At 45.2% G+C, this 19,616-nt stretch overlaps 2 protein-coding genes across 12 annotated transcripts in view; both read left to right on the top strand.

Moving 5' to 3' along the window:
- LOC146798143 (G protein-coupled receptor 4-like) overlaps positions 1–19,616 on the top strand; it is a 287,428-nt gene that overhangs the window by 188,585 nt on the left and 79,227 nt on the right. The window contains exon 1 of one of the 3 annotated variants that reach the window (XM_085625389.1): positions 6,646–6,779. The exons of 1 other annotated variant lie outside the window; for it this stretch is intronic. The gene's annotated coding sequence lies outside the window, so the exon portion shown is untranslated. Of the gene's footprint in view, positions 1–6,645; positions 6,780–7,039; positions 7,177–19,616 lie in introns of those variants that run through there. One more of the 3 variants, XM_085625391.1, reaches the window with a different exon arrangement.
- Positions 1–19,616, top strand: part of LOC146798144 (G protein-coupled receptor 4-like) — a 238,217-nt gene that overhangs the window by 188,581 nt on the left and 30,020 nt on the right. Inside the window, exon 1 of one of the 9 annotated variants that reach the window (XM_085625383.1) lies at positions 6,640–6,779. The exons of 5 other annotated variants lie outside the window; for them this stretch is intronic. The gene's annotated coding sequence lies outside the window, so the exon portion shown is untranslated. Of the gene's footprint in view, positions 1–6,639; positions 6,780–7,039; positions 7,177–19,616 lie in introns of those variants that run through there. 3 more of the 9 variants (XM_085625387.1, XM_085625384.1, XM_085625385.1) reach the window with 3 other exon arrangements.

The raw sequence follows: 19,616 nt of genomic DNA, 5'->3' as shown, positions 1-19,616 counted from the left end.
CACTGAGAGCAAAGTGGTTTTATATCCAGCCAGAACACCATCATGAACATTAGGTGTTCAATGCATATTGTATAGTATTGTATTGTAATTGCATTTATATAGCTCTTGCTACCCCCGACGGGGCATCAAAGTTCTTTTTCGACAAGTAGCACGCTACTCTGGAACCCATAAAGGATTAGTGTTGAATTAGTATAGTGAAATATGAAAGTAATTTGAATGGTGGATAGGTTAGTCATCATGAATGAAGTTGAAGGCCGAGAGGGAGGATTAGCCTTGGTCTCCACTGATCTTGCCAAGGAGTTTGACACCGTGAATTGGCGCTCCCTAATTGTGGTCTTTGAGGCAATAGGCTTTGGACAAGGTTTTAGAGACCGGGTGAAGCTGCTCTGCCCAGTCTGACCCAGGCTGTGGGCTCTGTGTAGAGTATGATCTGCGCCTCTGAAGATCTGGAGGGGCACACGCAGGGGTGCCCTTTCTCACCTCTGATGTTTGCAATAGCACTGAAATCTTTGACCATATCGCTCCATCGGGATATGGCAGAGTGGGGTATCCAAGTGGGAGGAGTGGACCTTTTCGTTTCATTTCATTTTATGCTGACGACACACTCTTCTACCTGATGGCTCCGAGGGAGTCGCTGCCATTGCTACTGGAGCTCCTGGAAGCTTTTGGGGGCTTTTCAGGATTGCAAATCAATCCAAACAAGTCTCTGGTGTTCCCCTTGCGTGGGATGGCAACACAAGGCCCTACTACACTCCCAGTTTCAATATTGCGTTGGGAAACCAACCAATTCCGTTATTTGGGAATACAGGTGGCACACTCAGTCCGGAAACAAAAACAATATAATATTGACAGTGTGGCAGAAGGTCTAGCTAAATCAGTGCAATTTTGAAACCCGCCCCCACTGTCCCTTACGGGATGAGCAGCAGTGAAAAAGATGGTGTTCTTGCCATGCAGCCTATACACTCTCCAGCACTCTTTGGACATCCTGCCATGAGCAGTGTTCTTGCAACTGCACTCCTTATTGACGACACTGGTGTAAGCGGGAGGAAGAAGCAGTGTGTCCCGGGAGATTCATCATCCACCAGGGAGGAGGGTGGGCGGCATTACCCAACCTGGAGCTGTACTACCTACAACATGCATCACACTGGTTGTTAGACACGGAAAACGGGGAGAAGGATCTCCTCCTAGACGATTCCAGCGAAGCCGGATTGCCACCACTGCTCCATAGTGATGGGAGAAGTAATTCCACAGTGTTATCCATACTCCCGCACTCCTCGTTCAGGGAGCAAGGGGTGAAAGTGGTACTGAGACGGGCCCCCTTCGCACAAGAATTTAACTTCTGGGACCTGCCAGCATTCCGCCGGTTGCCCACCATGGTGGACATTTCTGCTTGGAGGGAGGGGGGTTGTTTGATACGGCAGGATTTATACTCCAATGAAACGTTCATTACATTTGAAGCAGCTCAGGAAGCCTTTGAGGTCAAGCAGGATCAGTTTCTACTGTACGCAAGTATCGTGGATATAGTCCGGGATATCTGGCCGACATATCCGGCAGTCCCTATCTCCTCCGGCATGTTTTGGACACTACTGGAGTTTGGTGGAGGTAGACACTTTATATCCCACCTGTACAGGGCCGTGATTGCTGATAAGCCAAGGACCATATTTTGGACCAAACTGGCTTGTGAAAAGGCACTCATACTCTGCTAGAGGAAGCGCAATGGAAAGGTATGAATGCGCTGGTTAAACAAGGGACCTGTAATGTGCAGTTTAGACTTGTACATTTCAACTACAAACATCGCATATATATATCACTCCAGTCCTGTTGCACAGAATACGCCTTACAAAGACGGATAGATGTCCCGGTGTCACGGCGGCCCATCTACCTTCCTCCACTTGGCTTGGCACTGCCCTCTGCTGTGTCATTTCTGAGACCTAGTTATCCAAAGACTGGGGTATATCGAGAGTCTGACATTCGACGCAGACCCAACCAAATTTATTCTGGGAAACATCAAGAAACAAAAGGGTAGGAAAATGGAGTGGAAAATTATGCAATAAGCCCTGCTACTGGCAAAAAGATTGGTTGCCATTTTGTGGATGGTTCCTTTAGTTCCTAGGGAACAGGGTTGGATGAAGGATGTTAAAAAATAGGGGGTAACAGAGGAGATCTGCCTTCGTCAGTGTAGAAGGGATGAAAAGGCGGCAGATGATTTGCAAACTTGGGGCCTACTACTTGTGGAGTTTGAAGAAACAGGGGAGGGACATGAAGACCACTCACTGGATTCTGACGCCTGAAGTCACAATGTTTTTACCTGTGGGAGGTGTGGCGTGTATCAAGGGAGAAATGTCGGATGGTGCTTACTAAAGTGATAATCTTGTCCCTACTGATTAACTTGTACGGAATTCCTGCTGTTGTATAACACATATGGAGGGATGGCTATGTTCTTACAAGAAGTTGGTGTTACAGAATTTCCAATGTACTGTGTGTTAGAATACAATAAAATAAAATCTTTAAAAATAAAAAGTATGGTCCATCTACTTCAGCCAGCAACTAACTTCATTGTGAGTGACGACATTCTGCCCTTTCATTACAACGTCCACACACGGTAATTCCTTAAAGTGAAATTGGACTAAAATGGCATTGTGCCAATTTTGAGACCAAAATATCTTTTTAATTAGATTTGAGACCTCAGCAGCCAGCCTAACAGTAAAGTTTTGCAAAAATCACAATAAACAGAACAAGCATCAGGAAAGCCAAAGGGCTCACAGCCAGTGTTAGACCTAGTGGCTTTGCCAATGCTTGTTTACTTTCGATGCTCTTATTCGGCTTTCTTCATTATTAATGGGCAGAAGCAAAACTTCAAGCACTAAATTGAAGCGCAATGCAAAATACGGTTTAAGGAGAGACTTCTTGAAAGCTCTGCTATGTAGCTGCCGAGTGGCCCTTGTCTCCTGAGACACCCTGAGTCAGTCCTTGGTATTTAGGCGACAGAATTCTGATACTTTGTAGCTCCCTATTTAGCATGGAAAAGACTCAGAATGCAGGCGCTATTACTAAAAAGCTAGGACTGGCTGTTAAAGGCTTGCAGTCCCAATTCGATTGAAAAAAATTGAAACTAAAAGACCCAGAGTGCAACAAGCATTGGCATAGCCAATAGGTCTCTCCTTTGGGACCTTGTAAGTGTTTAGCCATGCAACAGTTGCATAACTAAATACTTATAAGGTCCCAAAAGCGAGACCTATTGGCTATGCAAAGCAGCCGTGCGTCCGTGAAAGTGATCGCGATCGCGATCAAACATCACAGCGGCCGTGAAAGTAATCGCGGCAAAGCGCGGCGCACGCGCCCGCGCACATGCACTGTAGCTCTAAGCCTGCCTGGTAGCACTTTTTGGAGCCCTCTCAAAAAGTCTTGCCAGACCAGCGCATTCGTTGGGTCAGGCGAGACCTAAAAAAGGTGTGGCTGGTTGATGGTGTAACATCATATATGACCACTTAACGATGGTCGTTGATAGTATCAACAAGGAATCCACCTTATATTGACCTTAGAGCCATTGGACACTGCTCTGTGTTGGTAACAAACATTTTATAAGCATCCGTGGTCCATGCAAGTAACAGCCGTGGGGCTCCGTGGAGGGGGGGGGGGGATTTCGAGGGACGATGCAGAGGGAAGAATAATTATTTAATTTTCCCTCTGCATAGTCCCTCGAAATCCTCCCAGCCCCCCCCCCCCTTCCCTCCCCCCCCCACCCCACCGCTGTTACCTGCATGGACTGCGGCTGTTTATATATGTCTGCTGCTTTTATCGCCGGTTTTCATTTAATTTTTTTTGCCACCATTTAAATACTTATACTTTGACATTTCAGGGAAAGTTCGGGATTCGCTTGTACATTTTTCATGCTTTTGATAATTCAAAGTATATATATTTCACAGACAGGTTAGTAAGTTTGTTTTAGAGAATGGGCAGCGCAGCCTCATATACATATTACGTTCAGTCCACAGGGCACCCAAGCAGGTCACTTCTGGGCCTCAATGCTCTCATAAGTCGGGCAAGGCCGCACAGACACAGGAATCACATGTTCCTTAAATGTGGAAAGGCTGCTTTCTTTGAGACAGGCTTGTATAAGAAATCGGTTACATACGGAATCTGCCGTGCAGACAAGCGGCCAAACCGTCATGCGCACTTAAGTGCACCAGCCACTGCCCTTTTGCTGACTTTGACAACAGCCCAGCCTGACCCGCCCCATAAGGTAAACAAAATTGGCTCAGTATGGAAAAACTAAATGATAATACCATTGTGGTGTTGTTTTAATTTTTCTTTTTGCACTGCTCAAAGAGCAGTAGGGCGGCGCTCCTCTGCCTTAGTGAAGGAGCCGCCACTGCTAAGTATTCCACATATACTTTCTGTGGCCGACCTCTCAAATTTTCTCCCTTTAAGAACACCCTTCATCAACACTGGCCCCCAAAGAAAAAAACTCCTTATGCTAGATTCTTCTGAACTCGCCATGACGGCCTGATAGCTCCCACCAACCCTGCACCCCTTACTCAGGCTGATCCACCCAACTGCTAGCAAAGACCAACCATGAGTGCAACCTATCCTAAAATCCTATAACCTACCCACCCGAAAGCACCTGCTCGTCAGCAAGAAACTTACAACCACATTTTTGGTCCCCCACCCCCCAAGTCTGCCCGTGTCATCAACCGCTGCCCCACAACTGCAGCCGGATTCGTTGCTTATTATGAGAAACACTATAATCAAATCTTAAACTAGAGCGCATGCCTGATCCTGACCACCTCTGCCCCCCCACCCCCCATCATGACTGAGGAGAGGTCGGGCATAAAAAATTCTATCAAAAATCACCACAGGATGACAGTCAACTTACTCATTGCAGAAAGAGGGTATTTGACAATGCTTAATTTGAGCCGGTAGTTTCCGGTACTTCATTTAATTATCAACACCGGCATTTATGACAGCCTGCCACATGGTGGCGCTGACTGGCTAGTTTTGAAACAAGCACAATAGTATAAAAATTATTTATCTTGTCAAAACCTGACCATAAAAGCACAGGGTAAGAATACACAGTACTCATTTATGAATTAATTCTAAATTAAAAGGGACTAAAACCTGCCGCCTAAGCCATTCTTCTAGTGTTCGGCGCCTGCAATAGTCTGAATTGTCACACAGTGTGATGGTTAGTAGTTGTGTTGGTACTGTCATTGGCAGTGCTGACAGGGGCAATGAGAGGTGCAAGCGGAAGTGGCCTTCTAACCAGGGCTCTGGCACTTATGTGTTTTTTCCAAATTAAGCACTGGTGTTTGATCTTGGCGCATGCTAAAAACAGCTCCACCATTGCTAAAGTTGGGCAGTTCAGAAGCAGATATATGTTGGATATACCGCAGGTAGTTAATAATGGCTAATGTCGATCTAAAAAGGATGAAATACTAGAAGTCCCCAGGGGATTAATATGCATTACTTGCATGCTGCACAAAATATACCCCTAAAGCAGACACTGAATCCACTGAGCTACCTTACTGAATATAACCGTGCCTATCCGGCTCTGGGTCACAGGAACCGGAAAATCTGTGTGTGGTCAGGAATATTTCGGAGATATTGAGAAAAGATACTAACACCGCTACTTTGCGTGTGTTTACTCTTGAACTATTACATAGCCAAGCAATGTAAGGGCAGATGTCAAAAATGTATTCGAATTTCTTATTCGAGAGGGGAGGGGGGTGTCAAACCTGCAGATTAACTTGGGTATCTGCATCACTCGGGCATATCTTCGAGCTTTCATTGATGGGTGTAGATGGGTTAATATTTTGTCGACTTGAAAAGGTTGAAAATCGCACCATTGAGGTACGTGTTGGTGTTGGCCGCAAATCTCTGCAGGGGGTGCGTTATCCACCTGAACTATCCTGCCATCAATCACTTGAGCAACGCTGTCCCAAAGTTGTTTTGTTTTCCTGCTCCCCAGCCTAACACTTGCCTTTGAAATGCCAAGGCTGGCCCTTGCAGCTGCAACCTGGGAGGGCCGTTGGCCAGGGCCATTACGCAAGTCCCTGCAGAGGAGGGGGGCTGACAATACCTGTGAGGTATGAGAGACCCGGAGGCTCCTCTTCACATTCTGCAGGAGGTCCCATCGTTTTTTTTTATTTTTTACTTCAATGCAGTTGCCATCTAAATAAACATATGCAGCAGTCTCGTTATCCCACTGAACTAACCTGCAACCACGCAGACAGCGCGTTCCCTGCAAATGCGCCTGGTTTCTCTGCTTCCCAGCCTGCCTTGTAAATACCTAGACTGGCCCTTGCAGTTGCAGCTAAGGTGGCATCTACATAAACATCTGCAGCAGCCGCGTTATCCCACCGAGCTCCCATCACTCCCCGTCCTGACAACCTGCCTTTGGAAGGCCTTGGGACGCGATATTTGGCACCTCCACGCCCGAGTGCCAGACAGCCCCCGGCCCCTTCCTTCCTCCTCCGAGGCCCTCGGGGTGGTGCGCGTGACTCACGGGGGTCCTGTGCAGACCTGCCTCTCGGCATCTGCGGGCGCGCTCATTGGAGGAGGGGGCGGGGTAGAGCCGGGCCGCTCCGCGCGCTTGGCTGGGTGTGAATTGCCCCATAAGTAGCCCTGTCTCATTCCTCTCAGCCGCCTCCCCAGACGCGCCGAGCCCACAGCGACCTCGAGGACTTTCGGAAGATTTTCTTTTAAAATGTGTCTGATTTTTTCGGTAGATTTTGTAGTGCGGATCCCTCTGTGAGGGACGCAGGAGACGCACAAAGAAGGTAAGAGCTTGTGGTGAGGTGGAGCGCGTGGGAATTGAAATATATTCGACTTGGGGCGGGGAGAGGGTATGTCGCTTTGAAGTTTAGTTTAGTGGCAGGATCTAGTGCTGTCCCGCGTCAGATGAGAGCAGCTCTTCCAGTCTGATTTATTTTTCTTTGTCCTGCAGTATTAGTAATGTTTGCCTTTTCTTTGTCAACCCTTACTCAAGATTAACAGTAACTGGCCACAGAGAGACCTAAAGTACCGAGCCTGATATTCACTAGACAGCCGTGGAAGATGGAAGTTGAGTGCTTTGAAGATTTATATAGCGCCCACACGGGCCTGACAGCTCCGTAAACTAATATACACCCTCTGCAAGACCCGTGTCTGATCACATGGTTACATTTGCGAATCCAGGTGGGTCCACGCTGCCACTTATCCTTCTATGGTCGTCAAAGTGCCTTTCATTTGGGTAACACGGTTCTTTTGTTTAGTACTTAACCAGGAAAAGTGCCCTATGCAGAAGAACCCCAATGTATCCAGGTGTATGTTTTCACGTGAAACCTCTGCATTCTGGGACTTGTAGTCATTACTTCAGTTGAGCCAACTGGACTCATTTTCTTGACAATAATGAAGTGCAAAACTAGGACCCAAGTGTAAGTCCTAATCATAGCTTCTCCCATTGCAGCAAGGAGGAGGGGTGGGTGTCAGGTTTTGTTTGGTATGGAACAGCATATTGTAAATGTATATCCGTATTTGTAAAGCGCAAACTACTCACCCTTACGGGTCCAAGGCGCTGGGGGCCGTCGTGGAAATTAAGTGAGCTATTGCCCAGAGTCACATGGTGCTGAGCTGAGCTGCCAGAGGAGCCGGGGATCGAACCCTGTGCTCCGAAGTCAGCTGCCCTGGCCGCTGCACCACACCTCTCCGCCGGAGATTGGGTTTTGAGTCAAGAATTCTAATGCTGTTCCACGTCAGCGAGGAGTAGCTTATCCTTTCCTGGTTTCCTGTTTTGTATTCTGGCGCTTGTAGGCTTGCACGTGGCCGTGTAAACTACGAGTACCCGAATGCACAAGTTAATCATTAATGAATGAAGCGCTGGCGCCTAACATGTGGAACCCTGCGCTCTTGAAGCGTAAGTCTGGCGCCAGCTGCCTCCCATGGCACGCACGACACGTGAAGCCAGGTTCTGACTTTCTGAACACTATGATTTGGGGCTTTGTAGTTTACCACTATAGTACAACACTGCTAGTCCCAGTTTGCAAGATTAACTAAAACGTCTGAAAAGTCTCAACGGGCCATAAACGACATGGGGTCAGTTGGCAACAATACAAGTGCTTGTTGATGGATGGGGGTGTGTGAGAGAGAGAGAGAGAGAGAGGTCTTGAAACGCCAGCTGTCCATCATGCCGCCCCACTCTGAACAAAAACTTGCAAGATATTCGACGTTCTGTAAATGGCAGGTATTCCTTGCAACTAATTTAATAGTACTTATTTTACCAACCTTAGAAAGATGAAAGACTGCGTTGACATTGCTGACATTTTAACTTCGTGTAGCAGACGTCAGCGGCGGCGTTGACTCGCTGAACTATATCGCTGGCACAACTTACTGGGCGTACCTTTTGCCTCTTCTAAGTAGGTGTTAAAATGTTTCCATTTAATTTGCTCATTTTATCACCCTTGAAGGATGAAACACTAAATTGGCCTTGCTGGGATTTTAACTCTTAACCTGCGGCTCTCACCTACAACCACTCAACTGATTAGCCTAGCATTAGAAACTTCGCATTTCTGAGTATTTTTATAATTATTATTAATTCCGAGAAAATCTGTACAACTTAATTTTGTGGGAATGTGCAGCTAAATACAATTTTTCACTTATTTGTAAATTATGTTTAAAATCGAGTGTTTTTTTTTTTTTTTTGCGTTAGAATGTTTACACAAAACTCTCTTTTGCGGTAAAACAGCCAGGGAGGTCGTTGCTATAAAGTGTGAACTTGCGGTGAATTTGGTTGGCAGAGTGATCTGGGGTGCAGTTAAGATGCGCTTTATGTGAGCACCTAGGGCATATTTATTTTTGTATTTGGTTTAGGCACAGGTACATTGTGATTTGCCCAGAATCACACGATGTTGAGCCGACGCCGAGACTCGAACCTGGTTCCTCAGTTCCAAAGTAGGCCGCTCGTACTAGACTCTTGTATAGAACCAATGCTTGCGCCTGGACGCGTGGGCCACTAAGAGCCTATATTGGTTCTAATTCGAGTTTTGGGGGATGGAATATTGCCTAGAAAGAGCTACTGAGATGACACAAACCTCACCGGGCCTGTTCGGGTTTCTATTCGGGTTTCCTAGCAACGGCCACGCTATCCCCTGCTATCAGCATTTCCCGTGCATTATGGGCTGTACTGAAGCAATTTGCAAACACAATGGGGTTGATTGTTTCTAGCGCAGAGGTTTGTGGGACAGTGGATGAGCTTGAAGGGGTCACGTGCATTCTAGGATACAGCGATTTTCAAGGCTTCCACTGCTTGGCTCCTCGGCAAACCTAGCATAGAACCTAGACAGGTGTTTTCACGTCACTTGAAGCTCCGTTTCCCTTCCTACCGGTTCCAACTTTCAAAATATTTAGAAAGGGGCGAAACATAACCGACCCACTATGATCAATTCTATTTTGCTCTAGACCACATCATATTGTGCCATATATGCACCATATGGAATGTCCTGTGGTAAGGCTGGGGGAGCAAAAACCAAACCAGCCGGAATTTTCTCGAGTTTGTCAGCGTTCGCGCCGCAGGCCCTGTCCATACACAGAAGGCCAGAAAATGGCGGCCTCCAGGTGTGTGCAACATATTTACGAAGACCATGGCTTTTTGCCACTTGCACTTTGCATTGTGGCACTTTGTAACTTTACTAATAATATTCGTGTGCACTAGTGAGCACTACGCGACATGCTAAGTCATTTTGACTAAAAACAAGGCAGGTCTGTGTGGGGTGTCACACTTCAAAAAAAATATATATATATATATATATATACCGCCCTGACTTTGACACTTTTTCACTTTCATAGAGGAACCACTGCAATGTAGACTAGAGCTCGTGTGCTGATATGTATGGTTAATATAAAAACACATGGAACATGCGATTATATTCTGCTCTCTCGTTTGTAAAGCGCCTAAAGCAGCAATAAGGTCACGTCAAAACGACGGTCAGACGTCAGGGGACGGGGATACGTGAACAGCACTGTGACTCGTGCTAGTATGGTGGTGATAGGACCAGGAGGTGTGCCTCTGCTTGCCCTGGACATAGGCTACTCCTTGGCATGCAGCAATTGTCTGTCTGCATAGAATTGTCAAGTGACGCCATGTCCTGTGTGACACCCACGTCCGCCAAAAGGCCATACTTGGGCAAACCTCGGTAAAGGCGTTGGTTGCCAGCCTTTTTGGATTGTTAATGATTCTTTTCTCGTGGTTTGCAAAACTATGTTTGGGGAAGCTGCAGGCCCTCGTAAATCTTTAAAAATAAAAAAAATAGTGGCTAAACACAACATTATTTTTGGGTCTCTAAAGGTACACATTGTCATGAATAGTCCTGGGCACTGAAGGGAACTACTTTGCATGTGGATACATTCCTTGTCAAAAGGAAGCATTTGGTCACTCACTGTGAAGTTAGCCAATGGCTGCAGTGGGCTCAGCCACTGTCCCGTTCTTGGTTTGGCAGAAGGAAAATATGAATGACCCAATAACCTGAAATAGAAGATGAGTCCATATAATTAAGTATATTATACATATAGTTTTAGTAAAATGAAAAGTCTATACTCACGCCATACCTTAAATGATAACATGGAAAATGCTAATCTCAGATGGCAACATGCAGGGCGGGACTGGGAACGCAAACTGGCTGGGGGGGGGGGGGGGTTATGGAAAACACTTATGCAGCTTTTGGTGCAGGAGGCCGATATTGCAGCAATGGTGCAAAACTGCCCCCTGTATAAAAAATGGCCCCCACCGGTCCAAAACTGGCCCCCACTCTTACGACTCACCGGGAAAATGCCCGGTGCCCGCTACGGCCAGCCTTGTCCTGGCAACATGTTCTGAACTTACAAAAAAGGTATCAAGGTATAACTTCTATGCCATTGGGAAGTTGGGCATCCTCAAGTGGATATGATCCATAAAAAACTTAAACTGATTCCGTTTCAGTGCTGCCTGCCAGTGCCACCTCGTGCAGGCACCTCTCAGACTGTACTGGTTTTTCCCCCAGCACCAAGTATGCTGGAGATTGTAGACTTAATTTACCCACTATTCACTGAGAAACCTTGGCTGGCTGGAAGTCCCAGTCATGACTTGCAGCCAGTGCTTAATTTGTAAAAAGTGAAGTGCCAGGGCCCAAGGTAATACTTACTGGTCCACTGCAGCTGGCACAACCCACGTCACTTTAAACTGCATGTTTAAATTTAAAGTTTTATATATTTTTTTAGCATGTATCAAATAGCTTAATGCTTCACTAATGAATGTTCCTTAAAAATACACACACACTGCACCATACTGTGGTGGTTTCTCATAAATATGTGCTGGGGTTTAAAAAATAAATGCCGTTCCTGAGCACCAGAAAACTCCAGCACAAATTAGGCACTGCTTGCATCCAGTTTAGATCTGTGGTTCTAGGAGGCTAGCAGGCCAGGAGGGATTCGGGGACTATTATGAAAATTGTTGCAAGGCCTGGTTGTGGCTTCCGGTCCTTATTGCACTAAGCTAAGCAGGTTTGGGGATTGTAGGCCCACATTTTTTGAGATGGAAACTACAACTCCTAGCATGCTTACTGTGGTTGTTTTAAGAACACGGATTGGATTAAAGTCACCTTGTGACCTGGGGCTGGTTGACAGCTTCGTGGCTCACTGTAGAACCCAGTTATGCCTTTGGTTGTGTGTTGTAATGTACTTTGATTATCTCTGAAACCATTGCAAATATTGGCATTGGCAATTACAAGGCGCACTAATTCACTTGTGTCTCTCACCCAGCCTGCTGATCAACAGTGTTATTTACAGACTGCTGCTTTACACAGTCCTTATCTTAAACTAACAAACCCCTTGTCCCCTTTCAAGACACAAAGTTAGAACTACTGACGTTGACAATATTTACTTCTGTGTCTCTAATGTATTTACCGCACTTTCAACATAATCCAGCAACTGCTGTAACCATTTAAATTGGGAACAGTTTAGTTATTTTTGTAATCTGCAAACCGGTCAACAGTTACTTTAAAAAAAAAAAAAAAAGCACTAGATGTGGTGCCACTCAGTTGTAGAACTTTTTAGAAAAACTGGCCACATTTCAGATTCTGACTGCTAAATTCAGGTTCTAAGCAGATATTTACGATGTGAAACGTTTGCATTGTCAGTATTTATGTTAAAATTAGAAAATAGTTAAATTCTCAAATATTCCGCACAATGCGCTGTATTATACTACACATTTCGTTTTTTTCTTTTCCTGTAAAATCGAGTCGATTAGGCGAGGTAGAGTGAGTGGGTGCATTCGTAGTATGTATAAACAATGGGGACGTACCCACAAGTTGAAAAAAGGTAAGAAGTTTTGGACTCACTGTAGTAATAAGCAGTGCCAGAAAACAGTTAGGTTTTTAGGAAAGACCCCTCACACACCAACCTGGTTGGTGTCATGCTTCATCATTGGGATCCCAACCAGGTGGCTGAATGCCGCCTGGTTATGCTACGACGCCGTATTACAGCGGAGCTGGTGTGGTGTATTGGTGTGATGTGATAAAGTGCAGGTTAAAAATATCTCTGGGAATCCTTGCCAAATGTGTTTTATTCGTGGCGGCCCAGGATATGTTAAAATCATTCACTTTTTGCACATGGTCCTGACGAAAGCCCTATTCAATGTCTTTTTGGGCTGAAACATGTAGACCTATTGCAGACAACTACGAGTCACACAACTCTATTAGTTGCGCCCTTGGATTTTAACATATCCTGGGCCGCCACGAATAAAACACATTTGGCAAGGATTCCCAGAGATATTTTCAACCTGCACTTTATCACATCACACCAATACACCACACCAGCTCCGCTGTAATCCGGCGTCGTAGCACAACCGGGCGGCATTCGGCCACCTGGTTGGGACCCCAATGATGAAACTTCTTACCTTTTTTCAACTTGTGGGTACGTCCACATTGTTTATACATTCAACTTGAGGATAGGGACGTCCCCCAACCTTTCCTCGCACTCCCCCCATTTCTGTTTGACACTGCATTCGTAGTACTCCTTGCAAACTGTTGTCTTCAAGGCGCTACATCTCTAAGACTGTTAAAGCGTACTGTGATCTGGTGGTTGTGGCGGTGTGCTGCGTATACAGAGAAGTGTGAGCGTGTGTGGGGGGGAGCGGAGGTGTGAATCTTTCCCTGTCCCAGCAGCACTTATGATCACTCAATGAAACATAGGGGTGTGGGGCGTCAGGGGTCTAGCCAGGCATTACTGTTCTGAATAGTGCAAACAGAACTAGGCATGGGGAGGGCTTCCTTGCAGACTGCAGGACCCCCATATTACCCTCCCAATGAAGTTCCGAGTGAAGGTGAGAATTCTTCCCGCCTCTGTACTTCCATGTCGTTAAACTAGCGGCGTGTGTAATGGGGGCGGGAATCCCCTTAAGACCGTGGCATTCTTATTGGGTGGAACCAGTGAAGTATGTGATGGGATTGGCGGGGATCACACAGCGCGTGCAAGATAAAGTTGAATGGTGTGGGGGGGGGGGGCTTTCAAGGCCCAAGTACTCTCAGTAGTGTGAAGATAATTAAATGTAAGGGGGAATCACGCACAGACCAGTGGCAAAGTGAAGCAGTAACAGTCCTAACGTAAAATATGTGTGTGGCAGTGCAGCGATCGCTCCTCCGTGGCGGTTGGTGACCCACTAAAATGGTGTTCGACATTAATAAAAGTAAAACGACGACATCAATACAATAAAAAGAAAAAATGCAAATATGCATCTAAAAATGAAAAAAAAAATCCTTTCTCTTACCTCCGCCCCGGCTCCAGACTCCTCCAAGCACGATACCCCACGGCTCCTTATCCAATTCAGACACTGCTCTCAAGCTACATGAGGGAAGTTTCTGGATTGGCTGGAGCAGGCCGCCTCAGTGCTCCGAAGAGCTAACAGCCGGTTGGAGAGGTTGAATTGCGAATGTCTGTTTGGCCATAATAATGTAGCCGGCAAATCCGACATGCGCAATTCATGCTCAAGGGGCCACTCGGCATTGTCTTTATAATGTGGATCTAAAAATCAGATGTTGCTTAAATGTTTAATGATGTGACCCTTCACCCAGTGATCAGCTTCACATGGTATTCCCTGCCAAGCCCCTGTCCACCATACCTGCTTCCTCACTCCAGACCGCACCCAGGACACCACTACCAGGCTAAAAATACCTACCAGGGCACCAAAGCTCAGGATGTCGGGCAGGCGGTAGGTTTGAGTTTAGTAACCCATGAACACTGTATTCTTTTCATAATTTTATATAGCACTAAATGTGGCTTCATGGCCACTCCAGAGCATTGAAGAAAAAATTGACAACTCCCGCTGAAGTGTGAAATGTAGGGCAGGTAGTGTCCAGCTGTATTCGAGTTACTGAAGCCACCCACAATTCCTACTTCAGTGCCTTAATTGGTACTCTGTATTTAGCAGAATGGGTTTCTTCAAATATTCAGTTTTCAAGATTTTTTTTTTTAAATCTGGAAATGGTGGTTTGTTTCTTCTCTCAGGCTGGGATTCCCACAATTGCATTTTTGTGTTGTGGTCTCACAAGGATCGGTCTCCATGTTCCATAGATTTAAATTGGCCTATCGGAGGTTCCTATTGGGGTGTACCTGGGAGCCAGATTTGGCACACAGCCAGGTCAATGGTTCCATTATGACTTGTGGGTGGTACAGACCATCTTTAATACTATTGTTGACTCCATCGGAAGCCACTGGAATGCTTTTAAGACTGGCTTAGTTGTGTTTCTGCATTATACATAATTTGGCTTGATCTGGTTGGCTCTACCCAGTTTTGGTGTGCGGAAGAGGGAGTATTTTCTTCAGTAAGGAAAGTTGTTGGTTTTCACTTTTTACTAGTAGAAATAAGTGTCCATAATAATTTCCAGAACAGTTTCAATACATAGCTACCTTATCCAGTCCAGGTTTTTGCTTTGTCTTTTGTTGTTTGTAATTCAGTTTGTTCTGGTATAAATTAAAGACTGCAATTACCAGAATGCACGAGGAAGATAATGGTATGGATGAGCTACTTGTGAATAGAGTAGGGAAATTTGAACTCTCTGCTAGTCCAGGTTCCATTAGGATTAGATTAAGGGCTGGGATTATGGCTCCAATAAGGCCAGTTTCCACTCTGCTATTCATCCCCACATCCCAAAATGTTAAATGAATTAGCTGGTATTTTAGAAGAAGCAGTTTTGGGCATGGGTCCACCTGCCCAGGAATCCTGCTGTTCCATGTCTGGACCGAATAGTTCAGTCTTGTTCCTTTGGGATACGTGCAACTGACAATCCTTCATTTTTAATTTGTCTATGCACAGCCAAAGCTAGGGGTCTAGTTTATGGGTGAAGTAAACAACTTTGTAAGAAAATGTACATTTAATTATGAAAATACTATGCAAACATTCTATAACTTGGTGATTAACCTATTATGGGAGGATTGGAGACTTCATGAGGTTCAAGAATGGGATAAACTTTGAAGGAGAGAGGGTTTGAGAGTTTACAGGGTCCTGGACAATAAAAAAGTGATTAGATTTCCTTCAGGTTTTAATGCAGACACATCTAAAGGATTATTCTTGTTTCAAGAGTAGGACTTGTTCCCAGGCATTTGTGAAAGGAATGTCAAGTTATTTAGTAATCTGACTTTCCAAAGTGCCCTTCCTGCCACTTCTTCCTGGCCTATATTTTGACATTACCAGTTGCAGTCTGTGTGGAACATGTCAAAGTTGGTGTCTGATAGGATTGCTTGTTTATTCGTTTAAGACGCAAGACTCTGCTTTGCTTTTGGTGTTTACTGGCTAGTCAGAACATTTGTGACCCGTAAGTGGAAATGTGGTTGTTTTTCTTTAGATCAAAGATTCTTATTTGCTATTGAAAAAGTAAACCCAGCCTGCATAAAAGCAGCAAGAATTGAGCCAGTTGCCCTCACATGACAGGGAAAACTCTAATCTCTTAATTTCTCTTTGTATTTGAGAATTGAGTGAGATGCCCTCACGTGACAGGGAAAACTCTAATCTCTTAATTTCTCTTTGTATTTGAGAATTGAGTGAGATGCCCTCACATGACAGGGAAAACTCTAATCTCTTAATTTCTCTTTGTATTTGAGAATTGAGTGAGATGCCCTCACGTGACAGGGAAAACTCTAATCTCTTAATTTCTCTTTGTATTTGAGAATTGAGTGAGATACCCTCACGTGACAGGGAAAACTCTACTCTCTTAATTTCTCTTTGTATTTGTTTCTCTGTCGAAGCCCTGTTAAGAGTAGTGTACATAGCGTCAAGGCGGGACATAGGAACAGACTTACACATTGCATCATAACATAAAGAGGATTTCATTCCATGTGATATTTGGGTGGGACGCCGATTTATACGACGCATGACATACATTTATCATGTACGTTGACTATGCTCTTCAGGTGTGCAGCAAACCTGAGTGGCTTAGAGGGAGTGGCAGTGTGTTTTGCTTCAGTTTCCTTGTTGATGTTAGTGGTTTAGACATTTTTGAGTAATACTCCAGGTGTCTGTCCCAGGTAGGTTGTGCAATGTTTACCGGCAGATGACTAGGCCCTTGTTCAAGGCCTGAGACTAATCCATGCTGATGCAGTGGTTGGCTTCCCTTCCAAAGGTCTCCACTGCCTGTGTGACACACAGGTTTCTTCACAGCATGTCATCCCCCATCTAGTCCCGCCTAGCCCTCCCTGCTCTCGGGTGTCAGCAAAGACTTGACTTTCCAGCTCTGTCTTTGCTCTCACTTTGCACCCCCAGAATTGTTCTTTAAAAATAAATCTACACATGTAGGTTTGCTCCTAACTGTGAGTTTAGATTTGCACAGTTTATGAACTTGCTATTTTTGAATGAACTGTAGGAAACCTGTGCAACAGTCACTGCTCTCTAGTACTACTCCTGGAAAACCGTTCCACTGACGCAAATGTGTTTCCTCTTGTGTAATTGTTCAGTGTGTACAATTGCACAACAAAAACCCTCTTGCATGACTACAATTGCATGTTGCAGCTTTTAGTGTTCTTATTTTTACTGCACAGAGAATGTTTGTCTGTGAAGAAATCTGCTCTCTAGCACCTTCACCAATATCTTGTGTGATCCGTTCCCATTGCAACCCTGGCAGACCTATTACTCCTGCCCTTTACAGGAGTAAATCTCTATTTCAGGGTTGGGAGCGGGCTGAGAATACACACAAATAAGTACTTTTTGGCGTTCCGATCATTCAAGGGATGACATCCAGGAATGGCCCATTTTGCAGACTTAGTCCCACAAAAAAGACATGTGAGTCAATCTAAAGTAGCCTAAAACCATGAATTCTGAGTGGCCGTGGTAGCTTTAGAAGCATAAAACAAATTATTTAGGCATAAAAGTTGAACTTGCATGCACAAAAATGATTTCTGTGGATGAATATGAATCAGTATTTAATGTATAAAGGAATAAGTGCCGGAGTAAGCCAGCGGCCGGCACTATCAAAGGTTGGGGTACCGAATACCAAGACTGCGTAGTCTTGATTCTACCTCGCAACTCTTTTTTCCAACCACGCGACACTCGCTGCCCCTTTATCTCATCCTTTCCTGCTTTCTCCCTTTGTCATGGTTTTTCCATCTCGTTCGTGATAGGCCACAAGGGGCAGGGAGAACCGCGAAACAGCCTGGAGCCAGCTAAATTGGAGGCCAGAGGGTGTCGGTGTGCACCACGGAGAGCCAGGCCCAATCCAACAGGTGAGGCATCCTTCCCAGTGTCTGGCCAGCCCGATTCTGTGGCACCAAGCAGAGCCCGGCAGCATACAGTATATTTCCACCTGAGCTGCTGTGATGCACCAGCCCATGGGTGGATGGGATTCTGGCCCTTGGGGCGAGGGCAGGGCATCCACCTCTGTAGGACGGTGGGGGGGAGATGTGGTTTCTGGTGCTTCCCGTGCACCACAGAGTTACATTTACACATGTCAGTCTTGATAAGTCGCTACAACGCGGTCATAACCGTGCGTCCTTTACAACGAACATGACTTTACAACGCATGCCCGATTCCGTAGTAAAGGCATGCATGGTAAAGGCATATTCGTGGTAAATGATTTGTGGTAACGGTCATGCGTGGTATAGGCATGTTCATTGTAAAGGATGCATAGTAATGGTCATGCGTGGTTATGGCCGCGTCGTAATGGCTGTTTCCCAAATGGGCTCACCCATTTCCCCATGTATGCTGTAGCGGATGGATAGAACATTTGAACGGCTCAGTAACCGGCCAGTGGATGAAGAGGGCTGGCTGCAGGATCCTATAAGTGACTAAATTAAGATTTTAGTAAAATCAATAGGACTTGACAGGTGGCAGACTTAACAAGCATTGGCATAGCCAATAGGTCTCACCTTTGGGACCTTATAAGTGTTTAGCCATGCAACAGTTGTATAACCAAACACTTATACGGTCCCAAAAGCGAGACCTATTGGCAATGCTAAGCGCTCGTGCGGCCGCAAAAGTGAAAGTGATCGCGATCAAACATCAAAGCGAAAACAATTTTAATTATTATTATTTTTTATTTAACTAACTTAGCAGAGTCATAATTGAAGTAGCAGTTTGGGATTAAGGAATTTATTCAGTGCTTTCTAATTGGTGAAAACAGGGCCACTGGAATTATGCGGCACGGGAGGGCCAAATTATGCTTCAGGGTTGACTCATTTATGCCGCACGAAAAGGCACAATTATGCGGCCTAATTTTGCACATTTTATGATGGCATTACTTTGTTATTTTGTATTTTCAACGTTTGTTAACACGGTCTGGGCATAGGTTCAACATCATTAGTACCAGTTTAACACCCAAATATACCCATAAGTAACTTAAAGATGGCCAGTCAACCTTTGCAAAGGGCCTTCCACCGCGCTGCAACATGTGTTGCTGCGTTTTTAGTAACTTTTGAACGGTATGAGCTCGAAACATTTTTTTGTTAAAATGTGCAGATTATGCAGCAGATGATGGATTATGAGGGAAACGCTGCAAATTCATGATTCCAGTGGCCCTGGTTATTAGGCGCCACCCATCACCAGGCTCTTTAGGGCAAATTCCCTAAAAATGGTGGCTGGTATTACTATATGGGAAGTGCTACAGAGGCAAAATGTAATTTTGCTTGGAGTGCCTAAAATATTTGCACCGATCCTACACCATGTGCTTAGTCAAACTGCTCCTGGGTCTCTCCTTTCTACCCTTAGGCCTCCTGAAGCTGCCCCCTGCAGTGCAATTTCTGTGGAGAGGCAAGCACTGCAAGCTGTTATTAATTATGGGAAATCCCAGTATTTCCAGGTAAGGCCACGCCCTGTTTCCTGCCTACTGGCCTTTCAGCCTGGGCCTTTCAAGGTCCTTCTAGTGTGAAGAAAAGAACTACATCTACAAACAAAATCAACAGTTTAATCGCCTGTTCTGATTCTGAAAATATGGTCTAAAATTTCGGCTAGTGTAATGGCCAAAAGTGGAAAAATTTAGAAAGTGTATGATTTTTTTCGTGTGTGGAGATGCAGAATTATATGTTTAGTTGTCCACTTTCAAATGAAGTTTTATCTTATATTTTTAGAGCTGTGAAATGACTCCTTTGTCCTCTTCCGAGTCTCTCTTTATTAAACATCATCATAA

Source organism: Triturus cristatus, chromosome 9 (genome assembly GCF_964204655.1).
Source record: "Triturus cristatus chromosome 9, aTriCri1.1, whole genome shotgun sequence".
Classification (NCBI taxonomy): Eukaryota; Metazoa; Chordata; class Amphibia; order Caudata; family Salamandridae; genus Triturus; species Triturus cristatus.
This window is presented reverse-complemented; position numbering and strand designations above follow the sequence as displayed.